Source organism: Amblyomma maculatum, chromosome 1 (assembly GCF_055883805.1).
Source record: "Amblyomma maculatum isolate TAMU_Amacu chromosome 1, ASM5588380v1, whole genome shotgun sequence".
Lineage (NCBI taxonomy): Eukaryota > Metazoa > Arthropoda > Arachnida > Ixodida > Ixodidae > Amblyomma > Amblyomma maculatum.
In genome coordinates, this window is record NC_139344.1 from 424,706,798 (window position 1) to 424,725,506 (window position 18,709).

Here is an 18,709-nt window from a genome sequence, read left to right on the forward strand (position 1 = left end):
CTTGCCTGGCTCCCTATTCTCCATACTCACTCCATACTCACGGGTGGGCACTACCACGTCACCGCAGTGATAAGCGTATCACAGTTCCGGCTGCGACGACCTGTCTGCGTGGGACTTCCGCTGTCAGCTGCCTCTTAAACGTACACCGCATCGATCTGCTCTTCAGTTTGGCAGCAGTGCGCACGTCGCATGCATCACACCTAACTTTTCCTGCTTTTGCGGGTAAGCGAGTTATTTATTTAGAGTGCCTTTTCACGCTGCTTTTTGCGCACTTCTGCCAAACTTGACCCTTGTTTGAGCCTTGTACAGTGAAGTGAAATCGCCAAACATGTCTAAGGAGTTCATGAAAGCACTTGAGGATTTTAAACGAGAAATGAGGCATGAACTGCGCAGTTTCAAGGATAATGTCAAGTTCTGTAGCGATACGTGTGATGAAACAAAAGTAATTAGCACAGACGTTAAAGCACTCAGAAAAGAAATTTCTGAGCTTTTGAAATGTAATGAAGACCTCAGAAAGGAAAACAAGCACTTGACCGAAAGAGTAAATGAGTTTGAACAATATAGCCGCCTGACCAAGATACTTTGTAGGGCGAGTTGGTACTTATTCATTATTAATATAAACAGCGCGAACAGTGTTAAGATTTTATATCGCCACAAAGAGAAGATAACGAGAGAGATAGTGGAATCGTATTTTATTTCAACTCACAATAAGTGTGTCAGCAAGACTTCTCTTGCTCTTTCAAGCAAAGAGGTGTCTTTTTTAAGCGATTTTTTAAAGTAGTTTTTTATGCAGCAGGTGAACCCAGGGGTTGTTTCACTTGACTGTTTCGTTTTCTTCATGTTTGTTTTTCTGGACCTTGGAGTAAAGGGCTTAGTCTTAGTTGTGAGTCAGCACTTGTACTGTGGCTTTCTTGTTTCTTATCCCTTGTCTTCGTGTTCGCGCTGTTTATATTAATAATGAATAGTCGCCTGAACAACTTGGAGATAAAAGCTGTGGACACAGATAAAAGCCCAGTGGACATTGTGATGAAAATTGGGGAACTAACTGACGAGCCTGTCTCCGAAGCGGACATCGACACGTGTCACACGATTCCGACACAAAATTCTGAGACCAATATTCTGGTTCGATTTGTGAAAAGGGACAAGCGGCATGCCTTTCTTTCCAAAGCCAGGAAACAAAGGATTTCAAACGATAAACTTGGTTTTTCTGGACAAGAGCCAGTGTTGGTTAATGAGCACCTCACACAAGCCAACAAAAAGTTGCTTAGAGCTGCTATTGCGCGCAAAAGGCACGTGAGATGGAAATTTGTTTGGACCTCTGGATGTAAGGTTTTGCGCGCCAGAATGAGACGGGGGATGTGCTGAGGATCCGTGATCTGTCTGATTTGGAGAAGATGACTGAATAATGTATGCATCTGTAGAGATATATTGTTGTTGATATTTTTCCATGGACTTTCAACCCTCATGTCAGTATTATAATAATGATGCTTTCAACCTACTGTTTGGCCATGACAAAACTAGATTTTCTGCAATTCATATCAATGCTCGTAGCATGAAGAATAAGAGCGATTGCCTCACGTTGTTTTTGGAATCTTTAAAAGTAAACTTTGATGCAATTTTGTTTACTGAGACCTGGCTGATTTGTAATGACATCATGTTTCGGTTCCTGGTTATAATTACAACGGTTTACATAGGTCAAGTGGCAGAGGCGGTGGTGTTGCCATTTATGTAAAAAAAACTGTTATGCGCACAGCATAATAGAAGATGTTTCAATCATGACGCCAAATGTTGAATGTTTGGTAATAACATTGCCCCACATTATGGTTGCTACAATATACAGACCACCTGCTGGCAGCAGATCCCACTTTTTCCGGTTCTTGAAAAATCTAATGGAATTCCTGAGTTCCACCAAGCTTCCTTTTGCTCTTATGGGTGATGTCAGTTCTGATAACATTTCACGGGAACTAAACAGTATCATTCATACATATGCGTGTTCTAGCAACATAATCTTACCGACAAGAATAACTCCCTCTACCTTGCTAGATATCTGCGTTACAAATGTGTTAATTTCTGAAACCATGTCTGGTGTGTTGACTAATGACATCAGCGACCATCTACCTGTTTTTTGTTTTGTTCCTCTTAGAATGAATATGCAAATCATTTCCGCGTTTCCTTATAAGGTAAGAGATATAAATGAAAAATCCCCCGATAAATTCAAATCACTTATCGAGAGTGCTTCTTGGGATAATATATATGAGATGAGCGATGTAAATGAGGCATACGAAGGCTTCATTCACAAATTTCTTGCATATTATGACGAAGCATTTCCGCTGAAAGAAAAAAGTGAAAAGTAAGATGTTTAGAAAACCATGGATCCTTAAAGTGCTATATGAGAAAATTAATATAAAAAATAAGATGCACCATAGATTTATTCTGACTAAAAATGCTGATATTTTTACAGAATACAAAAAATACAGAAACAAATTAAATAAGGAGGTAAAAAGTGCCAAATTCAATTACTATGTTGATCGCTTTTCACAGCTGCGTAATGATGCAAGGAAATTGTGGCATCAAGTAAATAATTTACTCAATAGAAAAACGCGCCCTGATTACTTAGAACTACCAGTAATGGGATAATGACTGGCACCGACTTAGCCACAGCTATGAATGAGTTCTTTGTTAACGTTGGCAACGCAGCTTTCAATAATCCAGTCTCATGTACAACGTACTCAAATTTGATTAATCCATTACCAAATTCTGTTAACTGTTATTCTGCAACTACAAAAGAAGTCAATGGTTAAATTGAAAACTTGAAAGATAACGCATCGGCAGGGAATGATGATATCAAAGCATCGCCACTAAAACACGTATCAATGCTTATATGTGATGTCCTGACGTATATCATTAACCTAATGCTTCAAACTGGAACGCTCCCTAATCAGTTAAAGATAGCTAGAGTATGCCCGGTACATAAAGGTGGAAATAAGAATGAAATTTCTAATTATCGTCCAATTTCCATATTTCCTGTATTATCCAAAGTGTTCGAGGGAGTAATCAATACTATCCTCGAAAAGTTCTTTCACAAATACAGCATTATAACCAGCTTTCAGTATGGGTTTGTGAAGCGAAGGTGCGCTGAACAAGCATTGTTAACCATAAAAGAAAAAATGATTGATAACTTTGAATGTCGGAAATATGCCCTTGGTTTATTCCTGGATTTGCGAAAAGCATTTGATTGTTACAACGTGATATTTTATTAAGTAAATTGGCTGATTGTGGAGTCCGTGGTGTGCCACTAGATTTATTAAGAAGTTATCTGTGGAACAGGCTACAGTTTGTACGAGTTGGCTACTGCTGCTCTACTAACATGGTTATACGGCAAGGTGTTCCCCAAGGATCAATTTTGGACCATTGCTATTTATAGTGTATATTAATGATATCACAAATATTCCTAACTCACCTGATTTGATCATGTACGCGGATGATACCAATATTTGTTTTACCTACTGTGCCTTGTCTAGAATAGAAATTGCGGTCAATGAATATTTAAACAATTCAGAGATTTGGTTGACGGCAAATAAACTCGGTTTGAATCTTAATAAGACTACCTACATCATATTTAGGCCAATCAACACCACTCTTCAATGCAGTATAGCAATCAAATATAACAGTAGCGTTATAAAGCAAGTTACGAATCACAAGTTTCTAGGCGTTTGGTTCAATGAAAACCTTTCATGGGATACGCACATTTTAAATTTAGTAAAATACTTGCGTAGAATTGTAGGATGCCTTTACAGAATTTCTAATTTGGTACCCGTTTGGTTAAAAAATTTATTATGCTCTTTTTTTATTCCAAACTAACATACTTTGAACGCGACCAGCGTTCCGTTGAACGGATCAAAGCTCACCGGCGTTCTATAGTTGGTGTACAGGAAACGATAAGCGCAGTATCTGTCACTCGCGGAATCCCGTTGACACGTCGCTGACAACACAGCAACGGTCAGGCTTACGAATTTCTCTGGTGCAGATTCTGCAGTGATTTCAGAAATTTTCGGGCCCTCTTGCCATTGGACCCCCGCACGGCCGCATTACACTCAAATGTTCATGTCCCCGCTGTTCATGACGTCGGCAGCCCCATCTGCGGCGCTTTTATGCCGGCCCGGGTCCTCATTTACTGGAAATCCAGATCTCCCAGGTGTTGTGCTCCAGACCCCGAAGAGGAGGATCCACCGAGTATTGGAATATGTTTCGCCTTCATCTTTGTTTCACTTACATCGAAACGCGGCGAGTTTGACAGCGTCGGCTGCGTTTCGACGCCGGTGAAATGCATATGCGTTCGTGTGCTGTGCAGAGGGAAGCCACCTTGTTTTTTGGCACGTGGCCCAAGCAGACAACCCACTTTGTTGGCTCAGTGCTTAAGAAGCTCTGCTACTGTGCCGGACTCCATGGTTTAGATACCGACAAGGGCGTTTGCGTTTCGATTGCTACTATATGCAAATTCGTCGTGTGCTGTGCAATGTTAGTAAAAGTTAGACGCCCAAACATTTTTTTTAAATGTTTGGGCCCTTTAAATGTTAAAGGGCTCTAAAAAATGTACATTTTTTAGAGCCCTGCATTATACCACCGTTTAGAACAATATTCTGAGGAGCTGTGCAGATTCAATTGGGGACAAGTATGTGATAGCATCAACGGAAGACTGTCCACCAAACACGCATGGCAACTTCGACATATCAGCGACGTCAACAGCACAACGCCACGTGACACGCCTCATTCACGAACATATTGAAGATCCCGACGCGCTCCTAGACACACTCCACTCCAAAACACATACATCTCTCTGGGAGCCCCCGCACCTCTACCCCGTATACAGGACAGCCCAATTCGACACTGGACACAGAGTTCACGCAGACGGGTCAGAGCAGCCCTCCTTAGTCTCCTAAAAAATTCCGCACTTGGTCTGGACCAAATCACAAACACCATGCTCCATAATTTGGAAGACTAGTCGATCATCAAAATTACGGCATACTTTAACCAGTGCTGGGTGGAGGGCGTCCTCCCGCAGTCGTGGTGTCGTGCGAAGGTTATACTTATACCCAAACCTAACTGACCACTTACACTCAAAATCCTTCGCACGATTTAGTTAACCTCTTGCCTAGGGAAGCTCTGCGATGTTGTGTTAGCGAGGCGTAATAATAATAATTCGTTCACAGGAAGAGAAAGGCGCAGTATCTCACACTTGTGTCTGTGGACATCTGAACCGCGCCGTAAGGGAAGGGAGGAAGGTGGGAGTGAAAGTAGAAAGAGAGAAAGAGGGGCCATAGTGGAGGGTTACGGAGTAAATTCGACTACCTGAGGATCTTTAACGTGCGCTGACATCGCACAGCAGACGGACGCCTCTTCGTTTGCCTCCATCGAAACGCAGCCGCCGAGGTCGGGTTAGAGCCCGGGTACTCCGGACAGTAATCGGGCGTCTTACCACTGCACCACCCCGGCGGACAAAACATGTGGCAGACAACAATCTATATCCGCACAGCATGGTGGGATTCGAACCCCATCTGTCCGCACAGGACGCCATGCTGCAACTCACTCACGACATTTTTGACCCACTACGTCCTTGTCACACCAAGGCAGTCTTAGCTTTGGAACTTTCCAAAGCTTTTGGTCGCATCAGGCGATCATGACTGCCCTATCCACATTGAATGTAGGTGTACGAACGTACACTTATATTCGAGCATTCCTCACTGACCGCACATCTGAGGTACACATCTCTTCCTTCCTCCTCCTACATGCTTCAAAATGTTGGTATCCCGCAAGGGTCCGTCCTCTCATCTTTTTTATTGAACGTTACCCTAATCTCCTTCGACCGAAAACTGTCAGACATACCGCATCTGAAACAAACCTCTATGCCGACGACATCACGCTGTGGACCACTCACGGCGGTGATAGCTGTATAGAAGACACCTTACAGGAAGCAGCCAATCAAACCAAAAATTACGTAAGGAGCATCAGACTGCCTTATTCCCCAGATAAGTCCGAACTGCTGCTCATCCTCCCCAAGAACCACCATTGCCCCCACTCTCCTATTACTATTTAACTGAATGGGAGCCCAGTACCGGAGGTTGAAACCCTCCGCGTATTGGGCCTACAGATCGAGAGCTATGGTAAAAACACCACCATAAAGAAAAGGCAGGTTACAGGTGCGATATCTCACCTCATCCGCAGAGTTTCGAGCCACCATAGGGCCATGAAGGAGCGCAACCTTTGTCTCGTCATCCATGCCTTCGTCCCCAACCATGTGCTTTACACTACTCCCTGCTTACAACTGTCGAAACATGACGTAAACGCCTTGATCCGCAAGGCATTCAAGGTCGCACTACTTCCCCTCAACACACCCCAAGACATATTGCTAGACCTGGGTCTACAAAACACGATTGTTGTTGTTGTGGCTGTAGGAAGAAGGAAAAGAAAATGCACGGGCCTGCTACTGGCTCTGTAGCTTAGCCACCTCGGCTGCCTGATTGATTGATTTATCGGAAGGGAAAGGCGCAGTAAATGTCTCACTTGTTTTCTGTAGACACCTCAACCGCGCCGTAAGGGAAGAGATGAAGGTTGGAGTGAAAGTGGAAAGAGAAAGGGGGGCCGTAGTGGAGAGCTACGGAGTAATTTCGACCACCTGGGGATCCTTAACGTGCGTTGACACCGCACAGCACACGGACGCCTCTTCGGTTCGCCTCCATCGAAACGCAGCCGCCGAGGTCGGGTTCGAACCCGGGTACTCCGGCACAGCGCCCCGCCGGGGTGATGCAGTCGTAAGACGCCCGACTACAGTGCCGGAGTACCCGGGTTCGAACCCGACCTCGGCGGCTGCGTTTCGATAGAGGCGAAACGAAGAGGCGTCCGTGTGCTGTGCGGTCAGCGCACGTTAAGGATCCCCAGGTGGTCGAAATTACTCCGTAGCTCTCCACTACGGCTCCCCTTTCTCTCTATCCACTTTTACTCCCACCTTCATCCCTTCCCTTACGGCGTGGTTCAGGTGTCCACAGAGCAAGTGCGACAGATACTGCGCCTTTCTCTTCCTATGAACCAACCAACCAACCAAACAACCAACCAACCAACCTCCGCTGCCTCGTTCGGACAGAAGAGAAAATAGAGAGGAAAGGAAAAGAAGAGGCAGAGAAAAATGATTTTATCTGTTGTAGGCCGTCATTGCACCCGCCACTGCTTCAGTGGTGGATGACGGTTGTTGTTGCGGCGCGCGTTTTTCTCTCCCTCCACCTCCGCTGCCTCGTGAGGACAGAAGAGAATGGATGGATGGGAAAACATTTATTTCATCGGCTTTAAGTGGTTTAGTTTGCTTGCTGGCCGCGCCAGATGGCCGCCAGTTGCGTCCTGTCGGCGATCTCTTCGGCCCACTCAGTGACCCGAGCCTGGATGGCCGGGTCCGAGCAGCGCAGCACGGCCTCCCACTCCTCCAGAGATGGAGCTGGCAGCAAATCGGCGGGTGGCGGATAGGCCGCGTACCCCCATGTAATGTGGTCTAAAGTAGCGTCGACGCCACACTCTTTGCATTCAGGGTCAACCTGCTCTTTGAATATATGTGAATAAACTTTGGGGCAGGGAAAGGAGCGGGTTTGTAGCTGGCGCCAGATTATCTCCTGGGCCTTGCTTAATGAATTGTGCGGTGGAGGGAAGATGCGCCTTTCCAGGCTAAAATGGCGAGTTATATCATGGAACGAGAGCAGGCCCTCCCTCGCGCCCGCGGGAAACGAGGTGCTCACCGCCCGGCCGACGAAACCTCGGGCATATTCGTGAGCCTTCTCGTTCCCGGGATTGCCCGAGTGAGCCGGAACCCATACCAGTTCTATCGTCCTACCAGGGACTGGACGGTAGCTTTTAAGGACACTCCTGGCGGCAGCCGACAGACGGCCCCTCCCGAAATTCCGTACGGCTGTTTTGGAATCACTGACTATAACATCTGCTTCGGTAGAAGCGATAGCCAGCGCGATGGCTGCTTCCTCTGCAGCCTCGGAGGTTCTGGTGCGTACAGTAGCTGAAGCTAAGATTTTGGCAGGCGTGGACTCACGGGCCCCAGTCACCGCACAAATCGCGAAACCGCGGTCCGTCTCTTCATATTCGGCCGCATCTACGTAAGCAACCGAATGGTTTTCTTTGTATTTGGTATGTAATGCACGTGCGCGTGCTAGTCGCCTGCCTTCGTGGTGAATGGGGTGCATATTCTTAGGGAGGGGCTTGATAACAAGCTCTTTCCTGATTGCTGTGGGTATTTGCCTGGGATCGTCCGCCATGGGTTCGGCATTGATGCCTAGCCTCAGCAAGACAAGCCTCCCGGCTTTGGTGCGCGCCAGTCTGGAGTACTGCGCTATTAAATGCGCTTCCTTGAGTTCATCAAGTGTGTTGTGCATTCCAAGAGCTAAGAGCCTATCGGTTGAGGTGTTTCTCGATAGTCCTAGTGCTGTCTTGTAATCTTGCCGGATAAGACATTCAACCTTTTGCTTTTCGTTTTGGTAAAGGTGCAGATAGGGCAGGGTGTAGACTAGCCTGGTGATGACGAAAGCCTGAATGAGTCGACAGGTGTCGCGTTCTTTCATGCCCCTCCTCTTGTTGGCTATTCGCTTGATTAGTCTGGCTGTTTGGGTGACTGTTGTGGTCAGTTTATCTAATGTTCCTAAATTTCTGTGGTTACTCTGAATGAACATGCCTAGGATTCTGATGGTGTCTACTTGTTTGATTGGCAGTCCTTTGAGCTCTACCCTGATTGCAGGAGGCGGAGGTCTGTTCTTTCGATTGGGGCCTTCTCGAACTACAAGGAGTTCGGACTTAGAGTGTGAACATTCAAGACCCGCCCTTAGAGCGTAAGTCTCAATGGTATCGACTGCTTCCTGAAGCACACTTTCTATTTGGGCATCACTTCCCCTGTTCACCCACAGGGTAATGTCGTCCGCGTAAAACGTATGCTGTAGCCCCTCGATGGCGGCGAGTCTGGGGGGCAGTGTTATCAGTGCAATGTTGAAGAGGAACGGCGACATCACAGAGCCTTGTGGTGTTCCCTTTCCGCCCAGAGATATGGGGTCTGATTTGATTGCACCGAGAGTGAGCTCGGCCGTCCTGTTCGTAAGGAAGGACCGGACGTACCCGAAGACTCTCTCTCCAGGATTCAAAAGCGAGAGGTTTTCTAATATCGCCTCGTGCGAGACGTTATCGAAGGCTTTACAGAGATCAAGGCCAAGTATTGCCCTCGTTCCATGACAGTACCTGCGATCCATAACATCCCTCGACAGCTGGATCATGACATCCTGCGTGGAGAGGTTGGGTCTGAATCCTATCATGGTTGAGGGGATGAGGTCGTTGTCCTCTACATAACCCTGCAGCCTGTTGAGAACGATGTGTTCCATTAATTTGCCTAGGCACGACGTTAACGAAATGGGTCTTAGATTTTCTATGTTAAGCTTCTTCCCTGGTTTCGGAATGAATGTCACTTTGGCATGTTTCCATTCTTGCGGTACCTCTCCTTTCCTCCAGTAGGTGTTCATGAGGTCAGTTAGGGCCGAAACTGAGCCGATATCTAGGTTCCTGAGGATTTTGTTTGAGACGCCGTCTTGTCCCGCCGCCGAGGTCGTCCTGAGTTGTCCTATCGCGTACAACATCTCCGCTTCCGTAAAGTCCTCGTCCAACTGTTCATTGGGGAGTCCTCCATACATAGGGAGTGGGCTAGTGCTAGGTGTCGTGTTCAGGTACATTTGACATAGTGCATTTAGTAGCTCCGCGTCCGTACCTTCATACTTTTGTATAATTTGTGCGAGGCGATCCCGCGCCGCAGATTTTGTTTGCGTTGGGTCGAGCAAGTGTCGGAGCAAGAGCTAGGTTTTCTTACTGCCGAGCTGTCCGTTCATTCCATCGCAGATCTGCCCCCACTGTTGTTTCTCCAGGTCGCTGGCATGTTCCTCGATCTGCCTCTCTAGTTGTGCAATGCGCCGTCGCAGCGTTCTGTTGAAACGCTGCTTTTTCCAACGGCAAAGTAAACTAGCGTGAACCTCCCACATGTGCAGTAGCCGCGCGTCCGTGGTTGTGTTGTCCTGACCTGCGGATTGTATTTCGGCTGTGGTGCTGTGAACGTCATTATTAAGTGCGCTGGTCCAGTCTTTAAGGTCGGTTATGTTGGAGGGGGCGGTTTGTTCCCTCAGTTTTCTAAATTTGTCCCAGTCCGTAATTGTGGCTTTTGCGGTTAGGCGTTTGTGTGGCGTTGTGTTGAACTTGACGGAGATAATGTAGTGGTCACTGCCTAGCGAGTGTTCCGTGTTGTTCCAGCGAGCGTCCCGAATTTTTTGCTTAGTGTTAGATCAGGAGAGGTGTCTGCACTTACGCTGTTGCCTATTCTAGTGACTTCCTGTGGATCGTTAAGAATGGAGAAACCAAAATCTTGGGCTGCTTCCCAGATTCTGATGCCTTTGGGCGTGGTTTTATTGTAACCCCATGCCGTGTGACGTGCGTTAAAATCGCCTACCACCAGTAACTGCGCTCTGGCTGCGAGCTTTAGTACCTTCTCTAGTAGACGCGGTATTCCTGAGCCCGCGTCTTTGGGTGAACTGTACAAGTTTAGGATGAATAGCGTTGTATCTCCTTTTTTCCTAGGGACAATTTCTAGCAAAGTGTAATTGACGTCGGTGTCATCGAATGTGTGCTGTATGGCGGTGATGTTTCGCTTAATGAAAGTCGCGGTGAGCTGGTCCCGCTTGTTCGACACGCCTGTTTGTACAAAAGCTTTGTAGCCTGGTAAATTGATTGGTCCCCTATTTTCTTGGAGCGCTATTACATCTGGTTTGCTAGCTGAGTTTTGAATGTGGAGCAGCAGGTTGCCCCGCTTGCCGCGGAACGTCCTGCAGTTCCACTGCCATACCTCAATTTCTTGGCGAGGGGCCATCTTTGTGCTGAAGATTTGGCAAGGTTGTCGGAGTTGCCGACAACCTGTCGATAATTATATCTAGTCTGGCGGATTGACTGGCAATTGCTGTTTCTACGGCTGTTACTTTGGTTTCCATGGCTGCCACTCTAGTTTGTAGGTCGCCTAAAATTTTGTCCTATGTGTCCATACGTGCGTTGCTAATTGCATCCCTATCAGTGAGAGTTTTGTTTAAGGCATTGAGTCTGGCGTGATGGTCAGTTGCGTTGGCCTTAATTTTGGCTTCGAGTTTCCTGATGTCCTCGTCCCTGGTTGGTTCTAGAGGGGTTCCCTCAGGGGAGCTTTCCAAAGGTTTTTTGGCTTTGACGCCCTGCTCGTCCCTGGTCGGTTCCTGAGGGGTTCCCTGAGGGGAGATTTCCGCGGGTTTTTTAGGTATGACTTCCGGCTCACTGTCCGAGGGTGCCGGACGTTTTAAGCTATTGGATGATTCAACCTCCATATCTTGTGGCACAGTCGCGTTTACGACACACGTGTTAAGAACGCCAGTAGGTAGGGGAGGTTTAGGACTTGCCGTTTGTTTTGATGTAGGAACAGACGCCCTCGTGATTCTTTCGAGGGTTTCTATTCGTTTCATCATGTAAGCCAACTGCTCTCTCAGAAGTTTGTTTTCTGCTGCCAGCTGCTTTTCTAGAGGAGTGGAAGGCGCCATAATGGCTGCACTGCTCACCTGTGCGTAGGTGCCTTGGCTTAGAAGCGGGGGGAATGCTTGGTCCATTCCTTCCTTTGTCCACGCTGCGGGCTTTAGGCTGGTCGGTCCGGCCGAGATCTTGGTGTCTGGTTTCCCGGCTCGGTGTCCAGATTTCAGTCATGCCACTGCTCGGCTGTCGCTCGAAGCGGAGTTCACACTTCCTAGAGCCCGTGAGGTGTTAGCCTCTGCATACGATGCACCTTGGCGTGCAGTCAGGTTGCTCTTTCGTTGGATGCTGCATTCCGCACCTCCTGCAGAGGCTTTTCCTCTCCTTTATGCAGACGTCTGCGCGGTGTCCAGGCTTCCAGCAATTGAAGCACGTTTCCACCTTGTTCCTAAAGGGTTCGCACCGGTAAAGTCCCGAAGCGAACCGCATCCCTGTGGGTACCTGCTTGATGCCTGTGAAGGTCACCACGACCGACCTTGACTTTCCTATACGTCTGGCGTCGGCGATCTCGTATTGGGGGTTCAATTTCTGGATGTTCTCAACAATCTGCTGGTGCGTCTGTCCATCGAGCGCTCCACGTAGGACGCCTTTAATGGAGTTGTCTGGTGCCGCGATGTACGCATTAACGCGTAGCGTCTGGTCTTCGATTTGCACGTATTGCAGGGCTACGTACGCTTCGGTCCTTTTAGTGCAAGGCGAGCTTACGGTGAAAGAGTTATTGGTGGGATTGATCCTCACCTGATCGAGGTACTGGGCTTCCTCGAAGTTTTGCTCGGCTCCTTTACACACGGCTCGCAGGAGCGCCTCTGCAGTGGTTGCACGGAGGTTAAAACCACCTTGAGGCCTAAATACCACTTTATAGTGTTCTATCGGTAGTCGAGGTAGCGGCTTCCTTCTCGGTAGCTGCCTCTTGGCCGGGGGCTTAGGAGCTGCGTTGGCGTCCGTGACCGGAATCGGTGGTGTGTTGCCAGGCTTCGGATGGGCCCTGTCGTGGGCTTTGATGGCCAATGTCCACAATGCAGGATTGTTATATTACTCCTCGGTGATCTCGTCCCCCTCCACCGTGTACACCATGGTGTCGGATCGCGGTGGAACTTGATGTGGAACTCAGTCGGAACGCGGCGGCCTAGCTCTCCCGCGTAGCCGATGATCACAAAAATGCCCAAAAATGGGCCACAGGACGGTACTTGTCAACTGACAGTCACTCTACGTGGTCACCACCAGCGTTCTTGAGTCGTGTAGAACCAAACTCGCGAACAGAAAAGTTCTCGTCGCAGGAGCCCATGTGAGGCACGTCCTCACATTCCAAGCAAATTAAATTCGACAGAAGAGAAATTATGGAGGAAAGAAAAAGAGGAGGAAGAGAAAAACGCGCGCCGCAACAACAACCGTCATCCATCACTGAAACATTGGCGGGTGCAATGATGGCCTACAACAGATAAAAATCGGTGGTTGGCTGGCCCCCGCCGAAAGTGGCGTTGACCTACCATCCCAAGCCCCGTAGAGCCTGGAACTGCCACCCTTTACCTCCTCCTCCGCCGCCCAACACGATTGGGGAGCTTGTGGAGGCCCACTGACAGGCCCAATACATCAGACTCACGCAAACATCCACTGGACGGTTAATCCTAGACTCCCTTGGAATCAGGATACCGGCTTACGACCCAACCCTTCTCTCCATTCCTCGACACATCCATCAAGGATTACTTATCAAGCCAGTCCCGAAAAATATGTATCCATCCTGCCATGATCAATGCCGCAGAGCCCATGCAAAGGCGCTCCACCGATATTATGGCGGTGAGTCGGACGCCGTATGGGTGGACGCCGCATCCACGGGTGATGAAGCGGCCGCAGCCGTGGTGGATTCCTCCTCATCCTCTCCCATCAATTACCTCTCACCCCAGACACCTCCCCAGAAGATGCAGAGGAAGCTGCCACTGCATTAGCCATATGCCTCGCCGGGGTGGTGCAGTGGTAAGACGCCCGACTACTGTGCCGGAGTACCCGGGTTTTAACCCGTCTTCGGCGGCTGCGTTTCGATGAAGGCGAAACGAAGAGGCGTCCGTGTGCTATGCGATGTCAGCACAGGTTAAATATCCCCAGGTGGTCGAAATTACTTCATAGCCCTCCACTATGGCTCCTCTTTCTCTCTTTCCGATTTCGCTCCCACCTTACTCCCTTCCCTTAAGGCGTGGTTGAGGTGTCCACAGAAAACAAGTGAGTCAGTTATCGCGCCTTTCCCTTCCTACCAGGTTCTTTTATTCTAATTTGACTCCTCTCCCGATTACATGGACAAATCAAGCTAATTGCAGAATACAGACTTTATTTACACTATATACATGTTTCAGCACAGCCTCACTTCTGTCAGGGTGCGGCCTCTCATCACGGCACCCGAAGCGAGTCTCCCATTTGCCGTGTCGACCGGACTACTCGGAGCTTCTCCCCCTCTCCGGGTTCTTCTCTTCCCCCGCCTTCCGGCGTCACAGTATCAGCAGTTGGAAGCTCCCGCCGAATTCCTCGAAAACCACTCGCTGGCACGGCTGGGGGTGGTTGAGGGCGATGGGGTGTCCTCTCGGGAGCGACGCTTTTCTTCCGCGGGCTCTCCGTGCGGCGCCAGCCCGCAGACCTGCTTCCAAGTTCGGACCGTTCACAGGGAGGCGTCATCCACGGCCGCTCCGTTTGCACGCACGCTTATACACACAAACGCGAACACACACACGCCGTAGTCTTTTCATTAGTGCGTTTTTTTTCTGCCCACAATCAGGGCGAGCGCACTTAACATAAGCCATAACCCGCATGGAAGCCCGCAATATTTTACCAGGTTCAAGAAAAGTATTTCTAAATTTTGCTCGAAGCCGAGTTCAAGTCCCTGCTTTTAGAATACTGGACTCGCCCGATGCACCCCCGCCCCGCCATGTGGAGCTGATATGGGTGCCTGCGCACTCCGGGAATCCCGGAAAAGAGGCTGCCAACCTTTTAGCTCGAGGCTCTTTAAACCGAGCTCAGGGGGCCTCTAATTCGGGATTTACGAAGGAGCGCATTCACTCGTTCAGCGAGCTGACGCAGGCCTACAGAGCCCTGCGCCAGCTCTACAGTTCACCACACCCCTCCCTAGACAATAAACACGCATCACCATTGCGCAGACTGCAAACACAATATTTCTTCATCCTTCAGCCTTTCCCACTACCATCCCTTATACTACTCTCTCTGCCCAGCGGACCCTCACCCGCGGGGCCTGAAGACCTTGGAGGACTGGGAGACCCTGCTGCGATCGGAGGACCCGGTCGTGCAGACCGTCGCCACCAGCCGGGCTGCCAGTGTTATGATCCTGAGGAACATCACACTTGAATTTCAGTGGAGTCGTGCGGGGACCCAGGGGCCTGCGCGGCCTGAAGTCCTACGTGTAATAAAGAATTTCTCTTTCTCTCCTTTCGAATCCACCTACCTCCATTTCCTTACAGCGCATGTCAGCGCACGTTAAAGATCCCCAGGTGGTCGAAATTACTCCGTAGCCCTCCACTACGGCTCCTCTTTCTCTCTATCCACTTTCACTCCCATCTTCCTCCCTTCCCTTACGGCGCGGTTGCGGTGTCCACAGAAACAAGTGAGACAGTTACCCTGCCTTTCCCTTCCTATAAATAAATAAAAAAAATCCTTACAGCGCATTTAGGTGTCCACGTAGAAAGCGTGATAGATACTGCGCCTTTCCTTTCCTTTAATCTAATTAAGTTCTATATTTTGACCTACGCTGATTGTGCGCGACACCACCCCTTCCACCTTGACGATCAGTCGAACAGCGGCGAGGAACAAGGAAGGAAGAAAGGAGTATAAAGTATATAAGGAGTATAAAAACGGATGTCCGATATGTATATGGCAGTTCAGATGTATTCAGTCGTTGAAGGGCCGTCGGTTGGTTCAAGCATACTTGAGTGGTCGGGTCTGGCTGCTTCGCCGCATGTGTGCATTGCAATATGGGGCATGTGAAGATGGAATGACAGAGTGATCCGGAAACAAAGTTTGCGAAATGTGCAACTTATGCGCGTTCTCTTTGACATCATTCCCGAGGGGCAGAGTTTGTGCACCTCGTCGCGGGCGATGCGACGTATTTCCCTTGCCCGTGAAGCTTCTGGTCAGTCTGTCTCAACATTATCGCGAAAGTCCAAATCTTCGTCATTTTCGCACGACATACTGTTGAGCGGGTGCACCGGAATCCCACGCCTAGGGAAACAAAATGGCAGAAAGTTAGTCTTTGTGCGATCGTTTCCTTTTTTTTTCACACCTAGCATTGGTTCTTTTCTTAGGCCCTATGCTGTGCAAACACGCACTCATGGCATTCATTAGAAAAACGACTACCGAATAAACATGGACATCGATCGATTAGGGATATAAAAAATTGACAGTGTTCTGAAACAAGCAACAGCGCTGGAACAAATAAAAAGGTCTGAGTTTGTCTCCACGCACGAACAGATATGCTTGTACGAGCGCAATATATTAAGATGAACATAAATGAGGAAGGAAATTATATGGGAAAAGAAACGAAAAAGTTTAAAAAAATAAGGACAACAGCGAGTGAGATTGATGGATCTTCAGTTGCAATATTTTTGCCTACTTCACTCCCGTTCACAAATCTTTTAGAGCAGCAGTCTAGGACTGCTCTGATTATCATTTATTCAAACATTACTTTATGCGCACTAATAGGGATGTGAGGAGGAATCCATGCCGTGAATTAACAAAATTTCAAACCAAGCAATAAGAGCGGTATTATATAGGTTGCACATAGCACGAAAGCCAATAGCATATAAATAATTTCAAATAGAGTACAGCATTGGGAGAGTCACAACCAGTATTGAAAAACAGTTTGTTTATATCTCAATCAGAGATAAAAACTTATCTGCACTGTTTTCTTGAGCTATGTGGTCAACTAATTGGATCTACCCCTCTGCCTATACGAGGGTGCAAGAATATTTAAATACATTGCTCTTGCTATCAAAAGGAAGCAGAGAGAGAGCACGGCGAATTCTCGTGGCATACCGGATGACAAAGCCATACACTGCGAGCTGTCCAAGTTTAAACGTCCCTTGGCTATCGTAAGCATGAAACGTAAGCGACTAATCCTATTACATTCAGAAGTATGCTTTCAGATCTGCTTTTGATCTAAGCGCGGTAAAAGATGTTACCCTCTATTCATTAAAAATGAAGCCAAATGCATAATACTGCACCCTTTCATCTTGACTATGATTCACACTTGTAAATGGGTCCCGTATGAACTTAGAAAAATGACGGATGTGCTGAATGAGAGATATAAACGGTAAAATTTTAATGCTTATTGAATAAACACAAAGCTTCTGCTTATGGTAATGTAGTTTTTCCATCGCACTGTTGGGAACGGCGGAAATATAACGGTCTTAGGGAAGATCCTCGCATATATTGGTCCTCGCATATATTCTGAAACATGTCTCAATATGTTTCCGTTCTCAGTTTAGTCATCGCCGCACTTTTTTCGTTGGTAACTCCCATCTGCCATGAGCTGCACTATTGCATCAAGATATTCGGCTTTTTATTGATATTTAATTCAAGATTAAGTTCACCACGGTGCAGTACAGCATGCAACCGTCGACTAATTTTCACGTTATGCTTATCTGCAACGTGATATATCAAAATCAGGAACAAAGGGTCTAAAACAGAACCTTGGAAGCATTTGAGAGCACTCGCGATATATACGGCTGTATTTCATTAAATATAACGTATTGATGACGAGACGTGAGAAATGATTGCAACCATTCGCACAGCTGGCCGTTTTTCAGAATTGCCAAAAATTGGAGTTTATAGCGAGAAATTTTATCGAACGCTTCCGCGAACTCTAGAAGTACTGCGTCTATTTGGCTGTCTGCTCATTATTAGCTAAGACAAAAATCATTCATCGTTTCTTTAGTATTGGTTGTGCTGAAGAAACCATGTCTGAAACCATCTTGGCTTAAAATATATCCTGCCCAGAAGCTTACCTCGCCGAGCTAGGCCTAAATGTTCTGCGTCTGTGAATGTGCGTTTTCATGAAGCATTCTGACATTTCGTCCATTTTTCTCGATACTGCACAGCAAACTCACCTGAGCATGCGACAGCGGTGAGCGTTCAGCCTCCAGGCTGCTCGGTCGGTGCTCTGCAGGTCGCGGCTACTCCACAGGCGCTCAGCCACAGCCGAAGCTCTGGGCCTGGAAACGAAGTTGGTCTCCAGCATGAATTACTGTGCAAGAGTGAGTGAATACATGAAATCATTTTCAGCGCTTGTCTTGAAATTGCTATCTTCCTTTTTGAGACTGTGCCCCTTTATTGATAGACGGCACCCCTTCCATTCTAGGTAAATAATTACTGCGCATCCCTCATTGCGATCCGTCCTTTCAAGCACTAAAAAGCGTTTCTCCTTGTCCTTGATTATCAAAACTAGATCAATCGGCGCAAAAACAAACTCTTCTCTTTATTCTTTGTGTCTTATACTCTCCTATCCTCTATTATGGCTACGGCGCTTGCACATATATCAACTTAAAATAAATCGACGCATCCTTTATTTGCTCCTGGAAAGCATCAGCATCGCTCCTCTCTATTCTCCGTCAGTTTCTTACTAACTACGATTAAGGCGAAAGTTTTTGCGTTTCCTTTCCTTATTTGCGAGCATCCTAAAACACTCTTTCTGAGCTGATATATATTTTCATGGCAATACGAAACTGTCCTCTGCTCTCTCGTGAAAAACGTTATCATGATCGGCAGCTGTCCCGTCCATTCCGCCGCTTTTGTGTGCCAACGCTGGACAAGCTACAGATAAGTAACGAAACATGCGTCCCCTTGTAGGTTCGAATTAGAGTATATATCGCCAGAAATTGCTTGTTACATAGTTAACTGCGAACATATGTTTATACTACTAGCAGCAAAAGATTTTTGGGTGCACCATCCCGTAAAGATTACGGTATTTTTTACCTCGCACTCCAGCGACAGGTTGTTATTACCAGCGGATAGAGCATACCTCTTTGTGTGGTATTTGTGCAAGATAAAAGCGCTCTCACACACCAGAAGATAGCTGAGGAGAGTGAGTACTTTGTTGCGCCGC

General features: G+C 47.6%; 1 pseudogene; it reads right to left on the reverse strand.

Moving 5' to 3' along the window:
* Positions 1-11,096: 11,096 nt before the first annotated feature.
* Positions 11,097-18,709, reverse strand: part of LOC146209272 (beta-hexosaminidase subunit beta-like) — a 51,466-nt pseudogene continuing 43,853 nt past the window's right edge.